The 15,446-nt window shown below is 44.6% G+C and overlaps 38 non-coding genes across 38 annotated transcripts; all 38 read left to right on the forward strand.

Moving 5' to 3' along the window:
* The first annotated feature begins 199 nt into the window (after positions 1–199).
* Positions 200–271, forward strand: trnad-guc (transfer RNA aspartic acid (anticodon GUC)). The gene has a single exon. It is a non-coding gene; the product is annotated as a tRNA-Asp (tRNA).
* Positions 272–382: 111 nt separating this feature from the next.
* trnag-gcc (transfer RNA glycine (anticodon GCC)) lies at positions 383–453 on the forward strand. Its single transcript has one exon. It is a non-coding gene; the product is annotated as a tRNA-Gly (tRNA).
* Positions 454–985: 532 nt separating this feature from the next.
* On the forward strand, positions 986–1,057 carry trnad-guc (transfer RNA aspartic acid (anticodon GUC)). Its single transcript has one exon. It is a non-coding gene; the product is annotated as a tRNA-Asp (tRNA).
* A 111-nt stretch (positions 1,058–1,168) lies between these two features.
* On the forward strand, positions 1,169–1,239 carry trnag-gcc (transfer RNA glycine (anticodon GCC)). The gene has a single exon. It is a non-coding gene; the product is annotated as a tRNA-Gly (tRNA).
* A 532-nt stretch (positions 1,240–1,771) lies between these two features.
* trnad-guc (transfer RNA aspartic acid (anticodon GUC)) lies at positions 1,772–1,843 on the forward strand. The gene has a single exon. It is a non-coding gene; the product is annotated as a tRNA-Asp (tRNA).
* A 111-nt stretch (positions 1,844–1,954) lies between these two features.
* trnag-gcc (transfer RNA glycine (anticodon GCC)) lies at positions 1,955–2,025 on the forward strand. Its single transcript has one exon. It is a non-coding gene; the product is annotated as a tRNA-Gly (tRNA).
* A 533-nt stretch (positions 2,026–2,558) lies between these two features.
* On the forward strand, positions 2,559–2,630 carry trnad-guc (transfer RNA aspartic acid (anticodon GUC)). Its single transcript has one exon. It is a non-coding gene; the product is annotated as a tRNA-Asp (tRNA).
* A 111-nt stretch (positions 2,631–2,741) lies between these two features.
* trnag-gcc (transfer RNA glycine (anticodon GCC)) lies at positions 2,742–2,812 on the forward strand. The gene has a single exon. It is a non-coding gene; the product is annotated as a tRNA-Gly (tRNA).
* Positions 2,813–3,344: 532 nt separating this feature from the next.
* On the forward strand, positions 3,345–3,416 carry trnad-guc (transfer RNA aspartic acid (anticodon GUC)). Its single transcript has one exon. It is a non-coding gene; the product is annotated as a tRNA-Asp (tRNA).
* Positions 3,417–3,527: 111 nt separating this feature from the next.
* On the forward strand, positions 3,528–3,598 carry trnag-gcc (transfer RNA glycine (anticodon GCC)). The gene has a single exon. It is a non-coding gene; the product is annotated as a tRNA-Gly (tRNA).
* Positions 3,599–4,130: 532 nt separating this feature from the next.
* trnad-guc (transfer RNA aspartic acid (anticodon GUC)) lies at positions 4,131–4,202 on the forward strand. Its single transcript has one exon. It is a non-coding gene; the product is annotated as a tRNA-Asp (tRNA).
* Positions 4,203–4,313: 111 nt separating this feature from the next.
* On the forward strand, positions 4,314–4,384 carry trnag-gcc (transfer RNA glycine (anticodon GCC)). Its single transcript has one exon. It is a non-coding gene; the product is annotated as a tRNA-Gly (tRNA).
* A 533-nt stretch (positions 4,385–4,917) lies between these two features.
* On the forward strand, positions 4,918–4,989 carry trnad-guc (transfer RNA aspartic acid (anticodon GUC)). The gene has a single exon. It is a non-coding gene; the product is annotated as a tRNA-Asp (tRNA).
* A 110-nt stretch (positions 4,990–5,099) lies between these two features.
* Positions 5,100–5,170, forward strand: trnag-gcc (transfer RNA glycine (anticodon GCC)). Its single transcript has one exon. It is a non-coding gene; the product is annotated as a tRNA-Gly (tRNA).
* A 533-nt stretch (positions 5,171–5,703) lies between these two features.
* Positions 5,704–5,775, forward strand: trnad-guc (transfer RNA aspartic acid (anticodon GUC)). The gene has a single exon. It is a non-coding gene; the product is annotated as a tRNA-Asp (tRNA).
* A 111-nt stretch (positions 5,776–5,886) lies between these two features.
* trnag-gcc (transfer RNA glycine (anticodon GCC)) lies at positions 5,887–5,957 on the forward strand. Its single transcript has one exon. It is a non-coding gene; the product is annotated as a tRNA-Gly (tRNA).
* A 714-nt stretch (positions 5,958–6,671) lies between these two features.
* On the forward strand, positions 6,672–6,742 carry trnag-gcc (transfer RNA glycine (anticodon GCC)). Its single transcript has one exon. It is a non-coding gene; the product is annotated as a tRNA-Gly (tRNA).
* A 533-nt stretch (positions 6,743–7,275) lies between these two features.
* On the forward strand, positions 7,276–7,347 carry trnad-guc (transfer RNA aspartic acid (anticodon GUC)). The gene has a single exon. It is a non-coding gene; the product is annotated as a tRNA-Asp (tRNA).
* A 111-nt stretch (positions 7,348–7,458) lies between these two features.
* trnag-gcc (transfer RNA glycine (anticodon GCC)) lies at positions 7,459–7,529 on the forward strand. Its single transcript has one exon. It is a non-coding gene; the product is annotated as a tRNA-Gly (tRNA).
* A 532-nt stretch (positions 7,530–8,061) lies between these two features.
* trnad-guc (transfer RNA aspartic acid (anticodon GUC)) lies at positions 8,062–8,133 on the forward strand. The gene has a single exon. It is a non-coding gene; the product is annotated as a tRNA-Asp (tRNA).
* Positions 8,134–8,244: 111 nt separating this feature from the next.
* On the forward strand, positions 8,245–8,315 carry trnag-gcc (transfer RNA glycine (anticodon GCC)). Its single transcript has one exon. It is a non-coding gene; the product is annotated as a tRNA-Gly (tRNA).
* A 533-nt stretch (positions 8,316–8,848) lies between these two features.
* On the forward strand, positions 8,849–8,920 carry trnad-guc (transfer RNA aspartic acid (anticodon GUC)). Its single transcript has one exon. It is a non-coding gene; the product is annotated as a tRNA-Asp (tRNA).
* Positions 8,921–9,031: 111 nt separating this feature from the next.
* On the forward strand, positions 9,032–9,102 carry trnag-gcc (transfer RNA glycine (anticodon GCC)). The gene has a single exon. It is a non-coding gene; the product is annotated as a tRNA-Gly (tRNA).
* Positions 9,103–9,635: 533 nt separating this feature from the next.
* trnad-guc (transfer RNA aspartic acid (anticodon GUC)) lies at positions 9,636–9,707 on the forward strand. Its single transcript has one exon. It is a non-coding gene; the product is annotated as a tRNA-Asp (tRNA).
* A 111-nt stretch (positions 9,708–9,818) lies between these two features.
* On the forward strand, positions 9,819–9,889 carry trnag-gcc (transfer RNA glycine (anticodon GCC)). Its single transcript has one exon. It is a non-coding gene; the product is annotated as a tRNA-Gly (tRNA).
* Positions 9,890–10,422: 533 nt separating this feature from the next.
* On the forward strand, positions 10,423–10,494 carry trnad-guc (transfer RNA aspartic acid (anticodon GUC)). Its single transcript has one exon. It is a non-coding gene; the product is annotated as a tRNA-Asp (tRNA).
* A 111-nt stretch (positions 10,495–10,605) lies between these two features.
* On the forward strand, positions 10,606–10,676 carry trnag-gcc (transfer RNA glycine (anticodon GCC)). The gene has a single exon. It is a non-coding gene; the product is annotated as a tRNA-Gly (tRNA).
* A 533-nt stretch (positions 10,677–11,209) lies between these two features.
* On the forward strand, positions 11,210–11,281 carry trnad-guc (transfer RNA aspartic acid (anticodon GUC)). Its single transcript has one exon. It is a non-coding gene; the product is annotated as a tRNA-Asp (tRNA).
* Positions 11,282–11,392: 111 nt separating this feature from the next.
* On the forward strand, positions 11,393–11,463 carry trnag-gcc (transfer RNA glycine (anticodon GCC)). The gene has a single exon. It is a non-coding gene; the product is annotated as a tRNA-Gly (tRNA).
* Positions 11,464–11,995: 532 nt separating this feature from the next.
* Positions 11,996–12,067, forward strand: trnad-guc (transfer RNA aspartic acid (anticodon GUC)). Its single transcript has one exon. It is a non-coding gene; the product is annotated as a tRNA-Asp (tRNA).
* A 111-nt stretch (positions 12,068–12,178) lies between these two features.
* On the forward strand, positions 12,179–12,249 carry trnag-gcc (transfer RNA glycine (anticodon GCC)). The gene has a single exon. It is a non-coding gene; the product is annotated as a tRNA-Gly (tRNA).
* Positions 12,250–12,782: 533 nt separating this feature from the next.
* trnad-guc (transfer RNA aspartic acid (anticodon GUC)) lies at positions 12,783–12,854 on the forward strand. Its single transcript has one exon. It is a non-coding gene; the product is annotated as a tRNA-Asp (tRNA).
* A 111-nt stretch (positions 12,855–12,965) lies between these two features.
* Positions 12,966–13,036, forward strand: trnag-gcc (transfer RNA glycine (anticodon GCC)). Its single transcript has one exon. It is a non-coding gene; the product is annotated as a tRNA-Gly (tRNA).
* Positions 13,037–13,751: 715 nt separating this feature from the next.
* On the forward strand, positions 13,752–13,822 carry trnag-gcc (transfer RNA glycine (anticodon GCC)). The gene has a single exon. It is a non-coding gene; the product is annotated as a tRNA-Gly (tRNA).
* A 532-nt stretch (positions 13,823–14,354) lies between these two features.
* trnad-guc (transfer RNA aspartic acid (anticodon GUC)) lies at positions 14,355–14,426 on the forward strand. Its single transcript has one exon. It is a non-coding gene; the product is annotated as a tRNA-Asp (tRNA).
* Positions 14,427–14,537: 111 nt separating this feature from the next.
* On the forward strand, positions 14,538–14,608 carry trnag-gcc (transfer RNA glycine (anticodon GCC)). The gene has a single exon. It is a non-coding gene; the product is annotated as a tRNA-Gly (tRNA).
* A 532-nt stretch (positions 14,609–15,140) lies between these two features.
* On the forward strand, positions 15,141–15,212 carry trnad-guc (transfer RNA aspartic acid (anticodon GUC)). Its single transcript has one exon. It is a non-coding gene; the product is annotated as a tRNA-Asp (tRNA).
* A 111-nt stretch (positions 15,213–15,323) lies between these two features.
* On the forward strand, positions 15,324–15,394 carry trnag-gcc (transfer RNA glycine (anticodon GCC)). Its single transcript has one exon. It is a non-coding gene; the product is annotated as a tRNA-Gly (tRNA).
* Positions 15,395–15,446: the final 52 nt, after the last annotated feature.

The raw sequence follows: 15,446 nt of genomic DNA on the forward strand, positions 1-15,446 counted from the left end.
CCTGTGAGTGGTATAGAGCGAAATCGATTACATGAACGTGTTCGTGAGAGTGCCAGCTTTCCATAGAGGGGTAACAGTAGTTTCTAGCTCTAACCATTCAGGCTATACAGATGTTTTTGTTAGAAGGGTTAAAGCCCAACACTGCAAACTTATGGTTAGTCCCAATGCTCCACGTTTTTTCAAAGTCCAGCACACAAGCTCCTCGTTAGTATAGTGGTGAGTATCCCCGCCTGTCACGCGGGAGACCGGGGTTCAATTCCCCGACGGGGAGAAAGGAATTCTTTTTTTAGGGTGAACAATGTAGCTGAGCCCTCAAATCCAAAAATATGCTCGGAGATAAAGCTTTATGATACGATTTCCAGCCTTATCGCAGTATACCAAGGCATTGGTTGTTCAGTGGTAGAATTCTCGCCTGCCACGCGGGAGGCCCGGGTTCGATTCCCGGCCAATGCAGGATGTTTTGAACATGTAATTTCGAGAAGTATGCAAAGCCCTGAGGAAAAAAATTCTTTGTTCGATTGCCAGGCCAACAGAAATCTCAACTGACTCTTGAAAAATCGGATTTTGCTTTCGTTTTCAGTTTGGACATTTACTCATTCTCAGGAGACTTTGGTGAAACCATTTTAGATGTCCAGTGTGTGAGGTGATTTACTTTGTGCAAGGCTTTAGTTGTTAAATGGGAAATGAGTAACCAACTCGTCACTGACAACTGTCTTGAGTTTGGCATTTGTGACAATGTCCTGGGACATCCCACAAACTCGTCACCTTCTAACTACGATTGTGTGGCCTGTGAGTGGTATAGAGCGAAATCGATTACATGAACGTGTTCGTGAGAGTGCCAGCTTTCCATAGAGGGGTAACAGTAGTTTCTAGCTCTAACCATTCAGGCTATACAGATGTTTTTGTTAGAAGGGTTAAAGCCCAACACTGCAAACTTATGGTTAGTCCCAATGCTCCACGTTTTTTCAAAGTCCAGCACACAAGCTCCTCGTTAGTATAGTGGTGAGTATCCCCGCCTGTCACGCGGGAGACCGGGGTTCAATTCCCCGACGGGGAGAAAGGAATTCTTTTTTTAGGGTGAACAATGTAGCTGAGCCCTCAAATCCAAAAATATGCTCGGAGATAAAGCTTTATGATACGATTTCCAGCCTTATCGCAGTATACCAAGGCATTGGTTGTTCAGTGGTAGAATTCTCGCCTGCCACGCGGGAGGCCCGGGTTCGATTCCCGGCCAATGCAGGATGTTTTGAACATGTAATTTCGAGAAGTATGCAAAGCCCTGAGGAAAAAAATTCTTTGTTCGATTGCCAGGCCAACAGAAATCTCAACTGACTCTTGAAAAATCGGATTTTGCTTTCGTTTTCAGTTTGGACATTTACTCATTCTCAGGAGACTTTGGTGAAACCATTTTAGATGTCCAGTGTGTGAGGTGATTTACTTTGTGCAAGGCTTTAGTTGTTAAATGGGAAATGAGTAACCAACTCGTCACTGACAACTGTCTTGAGTTTGGCATTTGTGACAATGTCCTGGGACATCCCACAAACTCGTCACCTTCTAACTACGATTGTGTGGCCTGTGAGTGGTATAGAGCGAAATCGATTACATGAACGTGTTCGTGAGAGTGCCAGCTTTCCATAGAGGGGTAACAGTAGTTTCTAGCTCTAACCATTCAGGCTATACAGATGTTTTTGTTAGAAGGGTTAAAGCCCAACACTGCAAACTTATGGTTAGTCCCAATGCTCCACGTTTTTTCAAAGTCCAGCACACAAGCTCCTCGTTAGTATAGTGGTGAGTATCCCCGCCTGTCACGCGGGAGACCGGGGTTCAATTCCCCGACGGGGAGAAAGGAATTCTTTTTTTAGGGTGAACAATGTAGCTGAGCCCTCAAATCCAAAAATATGCTCGGAGATAAAGCTTTATGATACGATTTCCAGCCTTATCGCAGTATACCAAGGCATTGGTTGTTCAGTGGTAGAATTCTCGCCTGCCACGCGGGAGGCCCGGGTTCGATTCCCGGCCAATGCAGGATGTTTTGAACATGTAATTTCGAGAAGTATGCAAAGCCCTGAGGAAAAAAAATTCTTTGTTCGATTGCCAGGCCAACAGAAATCTCAACTGACTCTTGAAAAATCGGATTTTGCTTTCGTTTTCAGTTTGGACATTTACTCATTCTCAGGAGACTTTGGTGAAACCATTTTAGATGTCCAGTGTGTGAGGTGATTTACTTTGTGCAAGGCTTTAGTTGTTAAATGGGAAATGAGTAACCAACTCGTCACTGACAACTGTCTTGAGTTTGGCATTTGTGACAATGTCCTGGGACATCCCACAAACTCGTCACCTTCTAACTACGATTGTGTGGCCTGTGAGTGGTATAGAGCGAAATCGATTACATGAACGTGTTCGTGAGAGTGCCAGCTTTCCATAGAGGGGTAACAGTAGTTTCTAGCTCTAACCATTCAGGCTATACAGATGTTTTTGTTAGAAGGGTTAAAGCCCAACACTGCAAACTTATGGTTAGTCCCAATGCTCCACGTTTTTTCAAAGTCCAGCACACAAGCTCCTCGTTAGTATAGTGGTGAGTATCCCCGCCTGTCACGCGGGAGACCGGGGTTCAATTCCCCGACGGGGAGAAAGGAATTCTTTTTTTAGGGTGAACAATGTAGCTGAGCCCTCAAATCCAAAAATATGCTCGGAGATAAAGCTTTATGATACGATTTCCAGCCTTATCGCAGTATACCAAGGCATTGGTTGTTCAGTGGTAGAATTCTCGCCTGCCACGCGGGAGGCCCGGGTTCGATTCCCGGCCAATGCAGGATGTTTTGAACATGTAATTTCGAGAAGTATGCAAAGCCCTGAGGAAAAAAATTCTTTGTTCGATTGCCAGGCCAACAGAAATCTCAACTGACTCTTGAAAAATCGGATTTTGCTTTCGTTTTCAGTTTGGACATTTACTCATTCTCAGGAGACTTTGGTGAAACCATTTTAGATGTCCAGTGTGTGAGGTGATTTACTTTGTGCAAGGCTTTAGTTGTTAAATGGGAAATGAGTAACCAACTCGTCACTGACAACTGTCTTGAGTTTGGCATTTGTGACAATGTCCTGGGACATCCCACAAACTCGTCACCTTCTAACTACGATTGTGTGGCCTGTGAGTGGTATAGAGCGAAATCGATTACATGAACGTGTTCGTGAGAGTGCCAGCTTTCCATAGAGGGGTAACAGTAGTTTCTAGCTCTAACCATTCAGGCTATACAGATGTTTTTGTTAGAAGGGTTAAAGCCCAACACTGCAAACTTATGGTTAGTCCCAATGCTCCACGTTTTTTCAAAGTCCAGCACACAAGCTCCTCGTTAGTATAGTGGTGAGTATCCCCGCCTGTCACGCGGGAGACCGGGGTTCAATTCCCCGACGGGGAGAAAGGAATTCTTTTTTTAGGGTGAACAATGTAGCTGAGCCCTCAAATCCAAAAATATGCTCGGAGATAAAGCTTTATGATACGATTTCCAGCCTTATCGCAGTATACCAAGGCATTGGTTGTTCAGTGGTAGAATTCTCGCCTGCCACGCGGGAGGCCCGGGTTCGATTCCCGGCCAATGCAGGATGTTTTGAACATGTAATTTCGAGAAGTATGCAAAGCCCTGAGGAAAAAAATTCTTTGTTCGATTGCCAGGCCAACAGAAATCTCAACTGACTCTTGAAAAATCGGATTTTGCTTTCGTTTTCAGTTTGGACATTTACTCATTCTCAGGAGACTTTGGTGAAACCATTTTAGATGTCCAGTGTGTGAGGTGATTTACTTTGTGCAAGGCTTTAGTTGTTAAATGGGAAATGAGTAACCAACTCGTCACTGACAACTGTCTTGAGTTTGGCATTTGTGACAATGTCCTGGGACATCCCACAAACTCGTCACCTTCTAACTACGATTGTGTGGCCTGTGAGTGGTATAGAGCGAAATCGATTACATGAACGTGTTCGTGAGAGTGCCAGCTTTCCATAGAGGGGTAACAGTAGTTTCTAGCTCTAACCATTCAGGCTATACAGATGTTTTTGTTAGAAGGGTTAAAGCCCAACACTGCAAACTTATGGTTAGTCCCAATGCTCCACGTTTTTTCAAAGTCCAGCACACAAGCTCCTCGTTAGTATAGTGGTGAGTATCCCCGCCTGTCACGCGGGAGACCGGGGTTCAATTCCCCGACGGGGAGAAAGGAATTCTTTTTTTAGGGTGAACAATGTAGCTGAGCCCTCAAATCCAAAAATATGCTCGGAGATAAAGCTTTATGATACGATTTCCAGCCTTATCGCAGTATACCAAGGCATTGGTTGTTCAGTGGTAGAATTCTCGCCTGCCACGCGGGAGGCCCGGGTTCGATTCCCGGCCAATGCAGGATGTTTTGAACATGTAATTTCGAGAAGTATGCAAAGCCCTGAGGAAAAAAAATTCTTTGTTCGATTGCCAGGCCAACAGAAATCTCAACTGACTCTTGAAAAATCGGATTTTGCTTTCGTTTTCAGTTTGGACATTTACTCATTCTCAGGAGACTTTGGTGAAACCATTTTAGATGTCCAGTGTGTGAGGTGATTTACTTTGTGCAAGGCTTTAGTTGTTAAATGGGAAATGAGTAACCAACTCGTCACTGACAACTGTCTTGAGTTTGGCATTTGTGACAATGTCCTGGGACATCCCACAAACTCGTCACCTTCTAACTACGATTGTGTGGCCTGTGAGTGGTATAGAGCGAAATCGATTACATGAACGTGTTCGTGAGAGTGCCAGCTTTCCATAGAGGGGTAACAGTAGTTTCTAGCTCTAACCATTCAGGCTATACAGATGTTTTTGTTAGAAGGGTTAAAGCCCAACACTGCAAACTTATGGTTAGTCCCAATGCTCCACGTTTTTTCAAAGTCCAGCACACAAGCTCCTCGTTAGTATAGTGGTGAGTATCCCCGCCTGTCACGCGGGAGACCGGGGTTCAATTCCCCGACGGGGAGAAAGGAATTCTTTTTTAGGGTGAACAATGTAGCTGAGCCCTCAAATCCAAAAATATGCTCGGAGATAAAGCTTTATGATACGATTTCCAGCCTTATCGCAGTATACCAAGGCATTGGTTGTTCAGTGGTAGAATTCTCGCCTGCCACGCGGGAGGCCCGGGTTCGATTCCCGGCCAATGCAGGATGTTTTGAACATGTAATTTCGAGAAGTATGCAAAGCCCTGAGGAAAAAAATTCTTTGTTCGATTGCCAGGCCAACAGAAATCTCAACTGACTCTTGAAAAATCGGATTTTGCTTTCGTTTTCAGTTTGGACATTTACTCATTCTCAGGAGACTTTGGTGAAACCATTTTAGATGTCCAGTGTGTGAGGTGATTTACTTTGTGCAAGGCTTTAGTTGTTAAATGGGAAATGAGTAACCAACTCGTCACTGACAACTGTCTTGAGTTTGGCATTTGTGACAATGTCCTGGGACATCCCACAAACTCGTCACCTTCTAACTACGATTGTGTGGCCTGTGAGTGGTATAGAGCGAAATCGATTACATGAACGTGTTCGTGAGAGTGCCAGCTTTCCATAGAGGGGTAACAGTAGTTTTCCAGCTCTAACCATTCAGGCAATACAGATGTTTTTGTTAGAAGGGTTAAAGCCCAACACTGCAAACTTATGGTTAGTCCCAATGCTCCACGTTTTTTCAAAGTCCAGCACACAAGCTCCTCGTTAGTATAGTGGTGAGTATCCCCGCCTGTCACGCGGGAGACCGGGGTTCAATTCCCCGACGGGGAGAAAGGAATTCTTTTTTTAGGGTGAACAATGTAGCTGAGCCCTCAAATCCAAAAATATGCTCGGAGATAAAGCTTTATGATACGATTTCCAGCCTTATCGCAGTATACCAAGGCATTGGTTGTTCAGTGGTAGAATTCTCGCCTGCCACGCGGGAGGCCCGGGTTCGATTCCCGGCCAATGCAGGATGTTTTGAACATGTAATTTCGAGAAGTATGCAAAGCCCTGAGGAAAAAAATTCTTTGTTCGATTGCCAGGCCAACAGAAATCTCAACTGACTCTTGAAAAATCGGATTTTGCTTTCGTTTTCAGTTTGGACATTTACTCATTCTCAGGAGACTTTGGTGAAACCATTTTAGATGTCCAGTGTGTGAGGTGATTTACTTTGTGCAAGGCTTTAGTTGTTAAATGGGAAATGAGTAACCAACTCGTCACTGACAACTGTCTTGAGTTTGGCATTTGTGACAATGTCCTGGGACATCCCACAAACTCGTCACCTTCTAACTACGATTGTGTGGCCTGTGAGTGGTATAGAGCGAAATCGATTACATGAACGTGTTCGTGAGAGTGCCAGCTTTCCATAGAGGGGTAACAGTAGTTTCTAGCTCTAACCATTCAGGCTATACAGATGTTTTTGTTAGAAGGGTTAAAGCCCAACACTGCAAACTTATGGTTAGTCCCAATGCTCCACGTTTTTTCAAAGTCCAGCACACAAGCTCCTCGTTAGTATAGTGGTGAGTATCCCCGCCTGTCACGCGGGAGACGGGGTTCAATTCCCCGACGGGGAGAAAGGAATTCTTTTTTTAGGGTGAACAATGTAGCTGAGCCCTCAAATCCAAAAATATGCTCGGAGATAAAGCTTTATGATACGATTTCCAGCCTTATCGCAGTATACCAAGGCATTGGTTGTTCAGTGGTAGAATTCTCGCCTGCCACGCGGGAGGCCCGGGTTCGATTCCCGGCCAATGCAGGATGTTTTGAACATGTAATTTCGAGAAGTATGCAAAGCCCTGAGGAAAAAAAATTCTTTGTTCGATTGCCAGGCCAACAGAAATCTCAACTGACTCTTGAAAAATCGGATTTTGCTTTCGTTTTCAGTTTGGACATTTACTCATTCTCAGGAGACTTTGGTGAAACCATTTTAGATGTCCAGTGTGTGAGGTGATTTACTTTGTGCAAGGCTTTAGTTGTTAAATGGGAAATGAGTAACCAACTCGTCACTGACAACTGTCTTGAGTTTGGCATTTGTGACAATGTCCTGGGACATCCCACAAACTCGTCACCTTCTAACTACGATTGTGTGGCCTGTGAGTGGTATAGAGCGAAATCGATTACATGAACGTGTTCGTGAGAGTGCCAGCTTTCCATAGAGGGGTAACAGTAGTTTCTAGCTCTAACCATTCAGGCTATACAGATGTTTTTGTTAGAAGGGTTAAAGCCCAACACTGCAAACTTATGGTTAGTCCCAATGCTCCACGTTTTTTCAAAGTCCAACACACAAGCTCCTCGTTAGTATAGTGGTGAGTATCCCCGCCTGTCACGCGGGAGACCGGGGTTCAATTCCCCGACGGGGAGAAAGGAATTCTTTTTTTAGGGTGAACAATGTAGCTGAGCCCTCAAATCCAAAAATATGCTCGGAGATAAAGCTTTATGATACGATTTCCAGCCTTATCGCAGTATACCAAGGCATTGGTTGTTCAGTGGTAGAATTCTCGCCTGCCACGCGGGAGGCCCGGGTTCGATTCCCGGCCAATGCAGGATGTTTTGAACATGTAATTTCGAGAAGTATGCAAAGCCCTGAGGAAAAAAATTCTTTGTTCGATTGCCAGGCCAACAGAAATCTCAACTGACTCTTGAAAAATCGGATTTTGCTTTCGTTTTCAGTTTGGACATTTACTCATTCTCAGGAGACTTTGGTGAAACCATTTTAGATGTCCAGTGTGTGAGGTGATTTACTTTGTGCAAGGCTTTAGTTGTTAAATGGGAAATGAGTAACCAACTCGTCACTGACAACTGTCTTGAGTTTGGCATTTGTGACAATGTCCTGGGACATCCCACAAACTCGTCACCTTCTAACTACGATTGTGTGGCCTGTGAGTGGTATAGAGCGAAATCGATTACATGAACGTGTTCGTGAGAGTGCCAGCTTTCCATAGAGGGGTCACAGTAGTTTCTAGCTCTAACCATTCAGGCTATACAGATGTTTTTGTTAGAAGGGTTAAAGCCCAACACTGCAAACTTATGGTTAGTCCCAATGCTCCACGTTTTTTCAAAGTCCAGCACACAAGCTCCTCGTTAGTATAGTGGTGAGTATCCCCGCCTGTCACGCGGGAGACCGGGGTTCAATTCCCCGACGGGGAGAAAGGAATTCTTTTTTTAGGGTGAACAATGTAGCTGAGCCCTCAAATCCAAAAATATGCTCGGAGATAAAGCTTTATGATACGATTTCCAGCCTTATCGCAGTATACCAAGGCATTGGTTGTTCAGTGGTAGAATTCTCGCCTGCCACGCGGGAGGCCCGGGTTCGATTCCCGGCCAATGCAGGATGTTTTGAACATGTAATTTCGAGAAGTATGCAAAGCCCTGAGGAAAAAAAATTCTTTGTTCGATTGCCAGGCCAACAGAAATCTCAACTGACTCTTGAAAAATCGGATTTTGCTTTCGTTTTCAGTTTGGACATTTACTCATTCTCAGGAGACTTTGGTGAAACCATTTTAGATGTCCAGTGTGTGAGGTGATTTACTTTGTGCAAGGCTTTAGTTGTTAAATGGGAAATGAGTAACCAACTCGTCACTGACAACTGTCTTGAGTTTGGCATTTGTGACAATGTCCTGGGACATCCCACAAACTCGTCACCTTCTAACTACGATTGTGTGGCCTGTGAGTGGTATAGAGCGAAATCGATTACATGAACGTGTTCGTGAGAGTGCCAGCTTTCCATAGAGGGGTAACAGTAGTTTCTAGCTCTAACCATTCAGGCTATACAGATGTTTTTGTTAGAAGGGTTAAAGCCCAACACTGCAAACTTATGGTTAGTCCCAATGCTCCACGTTTTTTCAAAGTCCAGCACACAAGCTCCTCGTTAGTATAGTGGTGAGTATCCCCGCCTGTCACGCGGGAGACCGGGGTTCAATTCCCCGACGGGGAGAAAGGAATTCTTTTTTTAGGGTGAACAATGTAGCTGAGCCCTCAAATCCAAAAATATGCTCGGAGATAAAGCTTTATGATACGATTTCCAGCCTTATCGCAGTATACCAAGGCATTGGTTGTTCAGTGGTAGAATTCTCGCCTGCCACGCGGGAGGCCCGGGTTCGATTCCCGGCCAATGCAGGATGTTTTGAACATGTAATTTCGAGAAGTATGCAAAGCCCTGAGGAAAAAAAATTCTTTGTTCGATTGCCAGGCCAACAGAAATCTCAACTGACTCTTGAAAAATCGGATTTTGCTTTCGTTTTCAGTTTGGACATTTACTCATTCTCAGGAGACTTTGGTGAAACCATTTTAGATGTCCAGTGTGTGAGGTGATTTACTTTGTGCAAGGCTTTAGTTGTTAAATGGGAAATGAGTAACCAACTCGTCACTGACAACTGTCTTGAGTTTGGCATTTGTGACAATGTCCTGGGACATCCCACAAACTCGTCACCTTCTAACTACGATTGTGTGGCCTGTGAGTGGTATAGAGCGAAATCGATTACATGAACGTGTTCGTGAGAGTGCCAGCTTTCCATAGAGGGGTAACAGTAGTTTCTAGCTCTAACCATTCAGGCTATACAGATGTTTTTGTTAGAAGGGTTAAAGCCCAACACTGCAAACTTATGGTTAGTCCCAATGCTCCACGTTTTTTCAAAGTCCAGCACACAAGCTCCTCGTTAGTATAGTGGTGAGTATCCCCGCCTGTCACGCGGGAGACCGGGGTTCAATTCCCCGACGGGGAGAAAGGAATTCTTTTTTTAGGGTGAACAATGTAGCTGAGCCCTCAAATCCAAAAATATGCTCGGAGATAAAGCTTTATGATACGATTTCCAGCCTTATCGCAGTATACCAAGGCATTGGTTGTTCAGTGGTAGAATTCTCGCCTGCCACGCGGGAGGCCCGGGTTCGATTCCCGGCCAATGCAGGATGTTTTGAACATGTAATTTCGAGAAGTATGCAAAGCCCTGAGGAAAAAAAATTCTTTGTTCGATTGCCAGGCCAACAGAAATCTCAACTGACTCTTGAAAAATCGGATTTTGCTTTCGTTTTCAGTTTGGACATTTACTCATTCTCAGGAGACTTTGGTGAAACCATTTTAGATGTCCAGTGTGTGAGGTGATTTACTTTGTGCAAGGCTTTAGTTGTTAAATGGGAAATGAGTAACCAACTCGTCACTGACAACTGTCTTGAGTTTGGCATTTGTGACAATGTCCTGGGACATCCCACAAACTCGTCACCTTCTAACTACGATTGTGTGGCCTGTGAGTGGTATAGAGCGAAATCGATTACATGAACGTGTTCGTGAGAGTGCCAGCTTTCCATAGAGGGGTAACAGTAGTTTCTAGCTCTAACCATTCAGGCTATACAGATGTTTTTGTTAGAAGGGTTAAAGCCCAACACTGCAAACTTATGGTTAGTCCCAATGCTCCACGTTTTTTCAAAGTCCAGCACACAAGCTCCTCGTTAGTATAGTGGTGAGTATCCCCGCCTGTCACGCGGGAGACCGGGGTTCAATTCCCCGACGGGGAGAAAGGAATTCTTTTTTTAGGGTGAACAATGTAGCTGAGCCCTCAAATCCAAAAATATGCTCGGAGATAAAGCTTTATGATACGATTTCCAGCCTTATCGCAGTATACCAAGGCATTGGTTGTTCAGTGGTAGAATTCTCGCCTGCCACGCGGGAGGCCCGGGTTCGATTCCCGGCCAATGCAGGATGTTTTGAACATGTAATTTCGAGAAGTATGCAAAGCCCTGAGGAAAAAAAATTCTTTGTTCGATTGCCAGGCCAACAGAAATCTCAACTGACTCTTGAAAAATCGGATTTTGCTTTCGTTTTCAGTTTGGACATTTACTCATTCTCAGGAGACTTTGGTGAAACCATTTTAGATGTCCAGTGTGTGAGGTGATTTACTTTGTGCAAGGCTTTAGTTGTTAAATGGGAAATGAGTAACCAACTCGTCACTGACAACTGTCTTGAGTTTGGCATTTGTGACAATGTCCTGGGACATCCCACAAACTCGTCACCTTCTAACTACGATTGTGTGGCCTGTGAGTGGTATAGAGCGAAATCGATTACATGAACGTGTTCGTGAGAGTGCCAGCTTTCCATAGAGGGGTAACAGTAGTTTCTAGCTCTAACCATTCAGGCTATACAGATGTTTTTGTTAGAAGGGTTAAAGCCCAACACTGCAAACTTATGGTTAGTCCCAATGCTCCACGTTTTTTCAAAGTCCAGCACACAAGCTCCTCGTTAGTATAGTGGTGAGTATCCCCGCCTGTCACGCGGGAGACCGGGGTTCAATTCCCCGACGGGGAGAAAGGAATTCTTTTTTTAGGGTGAACAATGTAGCTGAGCCCTCAAATCCAAAAATATGCTCGGAGATAAAGCTTTATGATACGATTTCCAGCCTTATCGCAGTATACCAAGGCATTGGTTGTTCAGTGGTAGAATTCTCGCCTGCCACGCGGGAGGCCCGGGTTCGATTCCCGGCCAATGCAGGATGTTTTGAACATGTAATTTCGAGAAGTATGCAAAGCCCTGAGGAAAAAAATTCTTTGTTCGATTGCCAGGCCAACAGAAATCTCAACTGACTCTTGAAAAATCGGATTTTGCTTTCGTTTTCAGTTTGGACATTTACTCATTCTCAGGAGACTTTGGTGAAACCATTTTAGATGTCCAGTGTGTGAGGTGATTTACTTTGTGCAAGGCTTTAGTTGTTAAATGGGAAATGAGTAACCAACTCGTCACTGACAACTGTCTTGAGTTTGGCATTTGTGACAATGTCCTGGGACATCCCACAAACTCGTCACCTTCTAACTACGATTGTGTGGCCTGTGAGTGGTATAGAGCGAAATCGATTACATGAACGTGTTCGTGAGAGTGCCAGCTTTCCATAGAGGGGTAACAGTAGTTTCTAGCTCTAACCATTCAGGCTATACAGATGTTTTTGTTAGAAGGGTTAAAGCCCAACACTGCAAACTTATGGTTAGTCCCAATGCTCCACGTTTTTTCAAAGTCCAGCACACAAGCTCCTCGTTAGTATAGTGGTGAGTATCCCCGCCTGTCACGCGGGAGACCGGGGTTCAATTCCCCGACGGGGAGAAAGGAATTCTTTTTTTAGGGTGAACAATGTAGCTGAGCCCTCAAATCCAAAAATATGCTCGGAGATAAAGCTTTATGATACGATTTCCAGCCTTATCGCAGTATACCAAGGCATTGGTTGTTCAGTGGTAGAATTCTCGCCTGCCACGCGGGAGGCCCGGGTTCGATTCCCGGCCAATGCAGGATGTTTTGAACATGTAATTTCGAGAAGTATGCAAAGCCCTGAGGAAAAAAAATTCTTTGTTCGATTGCCAGGCCAACAGAAATCTCAACTGACTCTTGAAAAATCGGATTTTGCTTTCGTTTTCAGTTTGGACATTTACTCATTCTCAGGAGACTTTGGTGAAACCATTTTAGATGTCCAGTGTGTGAGGTGATTTACTTTGTGCAAGGCTTTAGTTGTTAAATGGGAAATGAGTAACCAACTCGTCACTGACAACTGTCTTGAGTTTGGCATTTGTGACAATGTCCTGGGACATCCCACAAACTCGTCACCTTCTAACTACGATTGTGTGGCCTGTGAGTGGTATAGAGCGAAATCGATTACATGAACGTGTTCGTGAGAGTGCCAGCTTTCCATAGAGGGGTAACAGTAGTTTCTAGCTCTAACCATTCAGGCTATACAGATGTTTTTGTTAGAAGGGTTAAAGCCCAACACTGCAAACTTATGGTTAGTCCCAATGCTCCACGTTTTTTCAAAGTCCAGCACACAAGCTCCTCGTTAGTATAGTGGTGAGTATCCCCGCCTGTCACGCGGGAGACCGGGGTTCAATTCCCCGACGGGGAGAAAGGAATTCTTTTTTTAGGGTGAACAATGTAGCTGAGCCCTCAAATCCAAAAATATGCTCGGAGATAAAGCTTTATGATACGATTTCCAGCCTTATCGCAGTATACCAAGGCATTGGTTGTTCAGTGGTAGAATTCTCGCCTGCCACGCGGGAGGCCCGGGTTCGATTCCCGGCCAATGCAGGATGTTTTGAACATGTAATTTCGAGAAGTATGCAAAGCCCTGAGGAAAAAAATTCTTTGTTCGATTGCCAGGCCAACAGAAATCTCAACTGACTCTTGAAAAATCGGATTTTGCTTTCGTTTTCAGTTTGGACATTTACTCATTCTCAGGAGACTTTGGTGAAACCATTTTAGATGTCCAGTGTGTGAGGTGATTTACTTTGTGCAAGGCTTTAGTTGTTAAATGGGAAATGAGTAACCAACTCGTCACTGACAACTGTCTTGAGTTTGGCATTTGTGACAATGTCCTGGGACATCCCACAAACTCGTCACCTTCTAACTACGATTGTGTGGCCTGTGAGTGGTATAGAGCGAAATCGATTACATGAACGTGTTCGTGAGAGTGCCAGCTTTCCATAGAGGGGTAACAGTAGTTTCTAGCTCTAACCATTCAGGCTATACAGATGTTTTTGTTAGAAGGGTTAAAGCCCAACACTGCAAACTTATGGTTAGTCCCAATGCTCCACGTTTTTTCAAAGTCCAGCACACAAGCTCCTCGTTAGTATAGTGGTGAGTATCCCGCCTGTCACGCGGGAGACCGGGGTTCAATTCCCCGACGGGGAGAAAGGAATTCTTTTTTTTAGGGTGAACAATGTAGCTGAGCCCTCAAATCCGAAAATATGCTCGGAGATAAAGCTTTATGATACGATTTCCATCCTTATCGCAGTATACCAAGGCATTGGTTGTTCAGTGGTAGAATTCTCGCCTGCCACGCGGGAGGCCCGGGTTCGATTCCCGGCCAATGCAGGATGTTTTGAACATGTAATTTCGAGAAGTATGCAAAGCCCTGAGGAAAAAAATTCTTTGTTCGATTGCCAGGCCAACAGAAATCTCAACTGACTCTTGAAAAATCGGATTTTGCTTTCGTTTTCAGTTTGGACATTTACTCATTCTCAGGAGACTTTGGTGAAACCATTTTAGATGTCCAGTGTGTGAGGTGATTTACTTTGTGCAAGGCTTTAGTTGTTAAATGGGAAATGAGTAACCAACTCGTCACTGACAACTGTCTTGAGTTTGGCATTTGTGACAATGTCCTGGGACATCCCACAAACTCGTCACCTTCTAACTACGATTGTGTGGCCTGTGAGTGGTATAGAGCGAAATCGATTACATGAACGTGTTCGTGAGAGTGCCAGCTTTCCATAGAGGGGTAACAGTAGTTTCTAGCTCTAACCATTCAGGCTATACAGATGTTTTTGTTAGAAGGGTTAAAGCCCAACACTGCAAACTTATGGTTAGTCCCAATGCTCCACGTTTTTTCAAAGTCCAGCACACAAGCTCCTCGTTAGTATAGTGGTGAGTATCCCCGCCTGTCACGCGGGAGACCGGGGTTCAATTCCCCGACGGGGAGAAAGGAATTCTTTTTTTAGGGTGAACAATGTAGCTGAGCCCTCAAATCCAAAAATATGCTCGGAGATAAAGCTTTATGATACGATTTCCAGCCTTATCGCAGTATACCAAGGCATTGGTTGTTCAGTGGTAGAATTCTCGCCTGCCACGCGGGAGGCCCGGGTTCGATTCCCGGCCAATGCAGGATGTTTTGAACATGTAATTTCGAGAAGTATGCAAAGCCCTGAGGAAAAAAATTCTTTGTTCGATTGCCAGGCCAACAGAAATCTCAACTGACTCTTGAAAAATCGGATTTTGCTTTCGTTTTCAGTTTGGACATTTACTCATTCTCAGGAGACTTTGGTGAAACCATTTTAGATGTCCAGTGTGTGAGGTGATTTACTTTGTGCAAGGCTTTAGTTGTTAAATGGGAAATGAGTAACCAACTCGTCACTGACAACTGTCTTGAGTTTGGCATTTGTGACAATGTCCTGGGACATCCCACAAACTCGTCACCTTCTAACTACGATTGTGTGGCCTGTGAGTGGTATAGAGCGAAATCGATTACATGAACGTGTTCGTGAGAGTGCCAGCTTTCCATAGAGGGGTCACAGTAGTTTCTAGCTCTAACCATTCAGGCAATACAGATGTTTTTGTTAGAAGGGTTAAAGCCCAACACTGCAAACTTATGGTTAGTCCCAATGCTCCACGTTTTTTCAAAGTCCAGCACACAAGCTCCTCGTTAGTATAGTGGTGAGTATCCCCGCCTGTCACGCGGGAGACCGGGGTTCAATTCCCCGACGGGGAGAAAGGAATTCTTTTTTTAGGGTGAACAATGTAGCTGAGCCCTCAAATCCAAAAATATGCTCGGAGATAAAGCTTTATGATACGATTTCCAGCCTTATCGCAGTATACCAAGGCATTGGTTGTTCAGTGGTAGAATTCTCGCCTGCCACGCGGGAGGCCCGGGTTCGATTCCCGGCCAATGCAGGATGTTTTGAACATGTAATTTCGAGAAGTATGCAAAGCCCTGAGGAAAAAA

The sequence above is a fragment of the Oncorhynchus masou genome, chromosome 8 (genome assembly GCF_036934945.1).
Source record: "Oncorhynchus masou masou isolate Uvic2021 chromosome 8, UVic_Omas_1.1, whole genome shotgun sequence".
Classification (NCBI taxonomy): Eukaryota; Metazoa; Chordata; class Actinopteri; order Salmoniformes; family Salmonidae; genus Oncorhynchus; species Oncorhynchus masou.